The sequence below is a fragment of the Lolium perenne genome, chromosome 1, assembly GCF_019359855.2.
Source record: "Lolium perenne isolate Kyuss_39 chromosome 1, Kyuss_2.0, whole genome shotgun sequence".
Lineage (NCBI taxonomy): Eukaryota > Viridiplantae > Streptophyta > Magnoliopsida > Poales > Poaceae > Lolium > Lolium perenne.
The window spans coordinates 69633483-69640586 of record NC_067244.2 but is presented as its reverse complement, the minus strand read 5'-3'; the positions used below and the strand labels follow the sequence as shown (position 1 = coordinate 69640586).

At 46.8% G+C, this 7104-nt stretch overlaps 1 long non-coding RNA gene across 1 annotated transcript; it reads left to right on the top strand.

The window, feature by feature from the left end:
- The first annotated feature begins 792 nt into the window (after nucleotides 1–792).
- On the top strand, nucleotides 793–2338 carry LOC127343907 (uncharacterized). Its single transcript, XR_007877624.1, has 2 exons — nucleotides 793–1305; nucleotides 1419–2338. It is a non-coding gene; the product is annotated as an uncharacterized lncRNA (long non-coding RNA).
- Nucleotides 2339–7104: the final 4766 nt, after the last annotated feature.

Genomic DNA, 7104 nt, shown 5'->3' with positions numbered 1-7104 from the left:
ACGGCCACGCGCGGGAGCATGGACGGCAAAGAGCAGCACGACCACACACGGATCGAGCGACGGAGAAGATCGGAGAGCAGGCGACGCGGCCGGAACACGTACTAGACTATAGGACCAATTTTTGTTCTGATACCATGTTAGGGAAATATGCGTGTAACCAAAGGCCATAATATATAGTACATGTACATGTGCATATATGCAGAAAGCCCCCTAACATAGGGAGAAAATACAATATACAGATATATACATCTAACATATGTTGGCGGTGCCAACGCTTCGACCCAAGCCTCCGGCGACGGACCTCGCTCCGCTCGTCAGAAGTTAGCTTCCCTTTAGTATATGAATTTGGATCACAATACAACATATGTACTATAGTGTATAGGAGACTTTCTATAGCTGTACTTGAAAACCGATCACCAGGACCGCAGGATCTCTGATTTGTAGGATCTGATCGATCGTCCTGATTATATCCCATAACCATCTTTATGGGGAACATAAAGAGAGAAGGCGTGCACCGTATCTATACCTAATAATAAAGGGAGAAGTGATTCCGTGGTTTGGTCCGTTTTTGTCCTTCGTCCTGTTTCGTCCATCGCTATTTTTTCGTGCGTCGCCGAAAGTTGGAAGTTCGAACGATTAGCTTGCTGTGTTATATCACGTTTGGTTTCGGCCCTTGCTCTGAAAAAAGAGTCCTAAACAGACAAGATCCATATAAAGGCCCATATATACACTGCTCGAGCCTGGTATATCCAACCAACACGATTAACTCAATTTTCGCCGGCGACTCGCGAATCGATCTATTTTCTGAGGTGATCCGATCGAAGTGAAGTTTGTGGCGGCGTTCTTCTCTGTGGATGAGGTCCAGGGATGTGACGGTGGCTCATGGCCTAAACTCTCCGGCGATGGGATGGAGATCCTTTATTGGTGACGATGCTGCACGGCCGCTCGGTTTCGAGACTGGTTGTCAAGGTATGTGGCAGTTGGTGGGCTCACCGGAGTTGATTTTGGCTTGTCAAGGTCTCGCTGCTCGAACACTCACGCGGCCGGCATCCCCTGCTTCTTCCCTGGGCGCTTTGCTGCCCTCGTGCATGTGCTTATCCGCGCCGGTCAGTGCCCCTGCCCCGCCCCTCAAGTCCCGTCCATGCGACCCCCGATTGACTCATGTGAGGCTGTGCTGACTACTGCTATGTATCATTATGCGGCCGGTGGAGTCCAGTAAAAATTCATATGCACGAGAAGTTCACAGCTGGTCTCGTGCTCGGCAGCTGTTATGAAGTTCAGGATTGTACTCGGAGCAACAGCTTTGTACGGTGCAATCCATGTGCTCGCTAAAAAGTATTAGCTTCACGAGATTCAGCTGAAAGTGGATAAGATAGTTGTTCATGAATTGCCTTGCCTCTCTGTTTATTCCTTTGCAGGAACTTAAATAAATCAAGATGTTGTGAACGTGAGATATACTACTGCATCCGGTAATCTCTCAGTCCGGCTTCGGATGTTTCATGCAGGTTTCTTTGTGACGATCTGAATTTCTGTAGTGATGTTCAAGTCCAATGATATTCTATGCAAACAAGAAAGCTCCTGCCAGAACCATCCATGGAGTCCGTGAACTACGCCGCTGCCAGATTCTATAAGCATCAGGGTCATCTGATTTCAGAAGCGTCTTGAGGCCGGCGACGAGGTGGACTCTGCTCCCCGCAGAAGAGTGCGCATGGGCAAGCAGGCGGCTCCTGAAATCGAGCTTGCTTGCTTCTACTTCCTACGGATAATTGAGTGTTACGTGTGCGCTGTAATGTGCACGGCCGCGATAGGCCTCGTCGGACGACATGCGGCCACAGAGTCCGACGATCGGCGGCGGCGCTGTGGGGAAACGGGAATTACTGGCGGCTTGGATAAGGCTCGCGTTTGCTATGGGGTTGAACACTTCAGACAGCTTGCCTTCGAGCTCGTCTGTCAGGTGCTCCATCTGGTCGCAGGACTGTCGATAAGGCCGTGGTGGATTCTGTCCGATCGCGGGGCGTTGATGTGGCAGCGGTGGAACTCGTTCTGGTGGTTGGGACTCTTGATCTTGCGGCCCACAGTGGACCTCGGCCTGGTCGCCGGTCGCTCTTTCTGGTCACCACTCGGTCCGTCTCCCAGCCCTGGGCCTTGGTGCACCAAGATGCATCCTTTCTTACAGTACCTCCAGTTCTAACAATTGTTGATGTAGCGTGGAAGCAGCAGGACATGTTGCACTTTGAAGCTGATACGTGTTGCTAGGAGCACCGCCGCGGTTCCTACACTATAGTGTAATTGAACCTTCTGATGCTGTCCTTCTGTCATTGTATCATTCCTTGATTTCTCTGAATGAAGCTAGATTTTCATCTCGGGCTCCATAAGTTAGCAGTGGAGATTTGCCTCGGCCTATATTCATGGTAACTTTGCAGGAGTTGCACTTTTCAAGCGGAGGTTGGGGCCGAGACATTTGTTAGTGTTAACTATGCTGACTTTGTTAACGATGTAGAAACTGGTGACATGCTTCTCCGATGGTATGTGAACCTTTTTTTCCCAGTTATGAATTCTGACTATTCGCCCTTTCTTCGGTTATTCAAAATATTGTGAATAGTACGTGGACCTTTTTTAGGTAGTGATTGGATAGTGGCAGAGTTAACCTTATAACTGAAGTGGGTAGGTTAATAATGAGCTGGTCTAGGTTTAAAAAATCTAAGCATAAGTTGTTAGTTGTTTCAAATTTTCTGGTTTTGTCCAGCGTAATCATATTCTGCATTTTCTCCCATAAAACTTACATCTATTGCTTCACCGAAACACAGTTTGGGTGTACTGAGTGGAGTCATAGACTATGCATCTGAGATACAATATTCCCCACATTGCTCATAGTGTTGACTATTGAGACTTGAGAGCATTCTTACCCGCCATTGTTTGTGTACTTCAGCCAACATCATGAGATGCAGTTTACGGATATTTATATGCATGTGTTCTTGCTTGCACAAACTTGATCTAAAGGGAGAATATGGGCAGGACTTGGATTTGTATTACCACATGTCAATGTTTGAAGGGTCTCTACCTTGACAAGGAAAAAAGACCTTGTTTTATTGGACTTTCTTCTGTAATTGTTTTTCAGAGGCCTCAGTGTCGTCTCCACATCCTGAGTCCTCCCCCGTACAATTTATCCGTTTTTTCTCCACTCGATAACCCCGAGGTAGGCAAACACCTTAAAGTATGATAAGGTGGCAACAGAGACACATGGCGCCACACACGATGTATTATATGACATGGTTAAATTGAAGCAGCGGGTTCAGTAGTTAGTGATGGCGCATGTCATAGAGCGCGCACTGGGCCGCTGAAGTTGGCTTGTTTTCGCGACACACCGCAACTGTAACAACGATAACTTACTTGGTCTCGGTCAGCTAGATTTTCTCCCCCGGTGCAATGCACGGGCATGTTTTCTAGTTGGTCGCACAAGTCAAAAGACCTAACGAAATTTACAGAGAACTCGATGAAACAAAAAAATGGATCTCACAAACTGAATCTCATACAATTTCAAACCGAATCAAAATATATTTAAAGAAAATAGTGTCGCCTTTTACTATTTGAAACTGAGTATATCAATAATACCAACATGTGGAGAACCAACCTGAGATTGGGTGGTATCGGTTCAGTCCCAAATAATTGGCTAGCCAGGCGACTAGGGTTTCTTCGCCCCCGCTATCGGTTCCGGCCGCCGTGGGGTTTTCTTCTCCGTCCCGTCGCTGGTTCCCTTCGGGTTTTCGGATCCACCTTGGCTCCCTGTCTCCTTTGACCCAGGACTCATCTGTCTTCCTGACCGTGTTCTGGAACGTGAAGACCTAGGCCTACTAGGGTCTCTGTGTCGCGGCTTGTTCCCTGTGTGATGGCGTCTTTGGCAAGCTCCTCTAACCATGATGGAGGAGGATCTGTGTGTACAAAGGATGAGGCCATTGGCGATCTGCTGCTACGTTTGGGATTGGAGGAAGATGAATTGGATGACCTAGTTTTTGAAGAAGAGGATTCTGCACCTAAACAAGGTATAAAGAGGCCATTGGCGATCTGCTGTCCCATGACTTTCGAAAAGCATATGAGGAACGCATGGTCACCAGCCCAACAGATTGATTTCAATCATCTTGAACGAAATATGTTTACGGTACAATGCTTCTGCCTTGGTGATTGGCTAAAGGTTACTGAGGGAGGCCCTTGGTTGTTTCGACAGAACGCAGTTTGCATACAAGAGTATGATGGATTGGTTAATCCGGATACCATTGACTTGAACCACTTTGAGACTTGGATTCAAATTCATAAGCTCCCGGTGGGTTACAGAAACGTTGCTCTGATCAAGAATCTTACTGAGAGGAACATGGGGAAAGCTAGCAAGGTGGAAACTGATGTCAATGGTATGGGAAACTTTGTCCAAGTTAATGTAAAATTGGATGTGAGGAAAAAGGTGGCCCGGGTGGTCACTGTAACTCGAGATAAGAAGATGGAGTTCAACCAGATTCAGTATGAGAAGGTTCCGAGATTTTGTGGTGCATGCGGATTTTTTGGACACTCGTGATGGGTTCGTTGCATGGAAAACAAAAAATTCTAGCGTGAACATGAACAAAAACCAATATCCAATCTAAGAAGAAGCAAGATTTAATCTACCAAGATCAAAGCAACGAGAAGATTGCGAAACTAACCCTTGAAGATTCCAAAGCCTACGAGATCTCGTTGTTGATGTAGTCGATCGTCCGTGCTGCAATCCAGCAGCACTTCCGTACTCGGTCGTGCGTACGGTGTCGATGAAGCCCGTCCTCTCCCCGTTCCAGCGGACAGCGGAGGTGTGTTAGATCTCCTCGGAATCCCAGCAGCACGATGGCGTGGTGGTGGTGGTGGTGGAGGAGAAAAGCTGCAGGGCTTCGCCTAAGCCGGAGCAACATATCGGTGGGAGAGAGAGAGGCGACCAGAGGACAAGGGATGAAGGAGGGCTGCGCCCCTGCCCCCTCCCCTCTTTATATAGGTGGGGGGTGCGGCCAGGGATGGCTTGGCCCCTCCTCCAAGCCCTATGGCCGGCGGCCAAGATGGGAAAAGGGGGAAACTTCCCCCCCAAGTTGATCCCCCCTAGGGTTTTGGGGAAACCCTAGGGGTTTGGCCGGCTGGGCCTTGGGGGGCATGTGCCCCTAGCCCATTAGGCTAGGGAGCATCCCTCGGCCCATGCTAGGCCTCCTAGGGTCGTGGGCCCACTGGTGGGACCCCCGGAACCTTCTAGAACCTTCCCGGTCTTCCACCGGAAAAATCCCGAACTTTTCCGAAACCTAGAAATTAGCTTCCCTTATATGAATCTTATTCTCCGGACCATTCCGGACCTCCTCGTGATATCCTAGATCCCATCCGAGACTCCAAACAAACTTCGGTCTCCATCTCATATTCCGAATCTACTTATGCAACATCGAACGTTAAGCGTGTCACCCTACGGTTCGTGAACAATGTAGACATGGTCGAGACTCCTCTCCGAGCAATAACCAATAGCGGGATGTGGAGATCCATAATGGCTCCCACATATTCAACGATAACTTAGTGATCGATTGAACCATTTACATACGATACTGATTCCCTTTGTCACGCAATACTTTACTTGTCCGAGGATCGATCATCGGTATCTCCATACCTAGTTCAACCACGTTACCGACAAGTACTCTTTACTCGTACCGTGGTATGTCATCTCTTGTGACCCAGTCACATGCTTGCAAGCTAATTAGACAATATTCCACCGAGAGGGCCCAGAGTATATCTATCCTTCATCGGGATGGACAAATCCCACTATTGATCCATATGCCTCAATTCACACTTTCCAAATACTTAATCCCATCTTTATAACCACCCATTTACGCAGTGGTGTTTGATGTAATCAAAGCATCCTTCCGGTGTAAGTGATTTACATGATCTCATGGTCAAAGGACTAGGTAACTATGTATCAAAAGCTTATAGCAAGTTGAACTTAATGACTTGATCTCATGCTACACTTATTTTTGGGTGTGTGTCCATTATATCATTCATCCAATGACATAACCTTGTTATTAATAACATCCAATGTTCATGATCACCAAACCATGATCATCTATTAATCAACAAGCTAGTTATACAAGAGGCTTACTAGGGACTTCTTGTTGTTTACATAACACACATGTATCAATGTTTCGGTTAATACAATTATAGCATGGTATGCAAACATTTATCATAAACTCAAAGATATTATAATAACCACTTTATTATTGCCTCTTGGGCATATCTCCAACAGTCTCCCACTTGCACTAGAGTCAATAATCTAGATTACATTGTAACATACCTAACACCCATGGCATTCTGGTTTTGGTCATGCTTTTCCCTAGGGAGAGCTTTAGTCAACGGATCTGCCACATTCAGATCTGTGTGTACTTTACAAATATTTACTTCACCATCTTCGATGTACTCGCGAATCGAATGAAAACGCAGCTTGATATGCTTTAGCTTCTTGTGTGACCTTGGTTCTTGTGCATTGGCGATGGCACCCATGTTGTCACAATAAATGACTAATGGGTCAAATGCACTAGGAACCACACCAAGCTCAACAATGAACCTCTTCATCCATACCGCTTCCGATGAAGCCTCTGAAGCCGCTATGTTTTCCGATTCAGTTGAAGACTTCGTCACCGTGCACTGCTTGGAACTCATCCAGCTTACTGCAGCTCCATTCAGTATAAACACGTACCCAGACTGAGACTTAGAGTCATCAGGATCAGTGTTCCAACTTGCATCGGTGTAACTGGTTACAACGAACTCTTGGTCACCGCCATAACAAAGAAACATATCCTTAGTCATTTTCAAGTATTTCAGGATATTCTTGACCGCTGTCCAGTGTTCCATTCCTGGATCACTCTGATATCTGCTGGTCAAACTAACAGCATGTGCGATATCCGGTCTAGTACACATCATGACATACATGATAGAGCCTACTGCCAAGGCATAGGGGATCTTGTTCATCCTCTCTCTTTCTTCTGCCGTAGCCGGACCTTGAGTCTTACTCAAGACCTTACCTGGCAACATAGGCAAGAACCCTTTCTTGATTTCATCCATTCT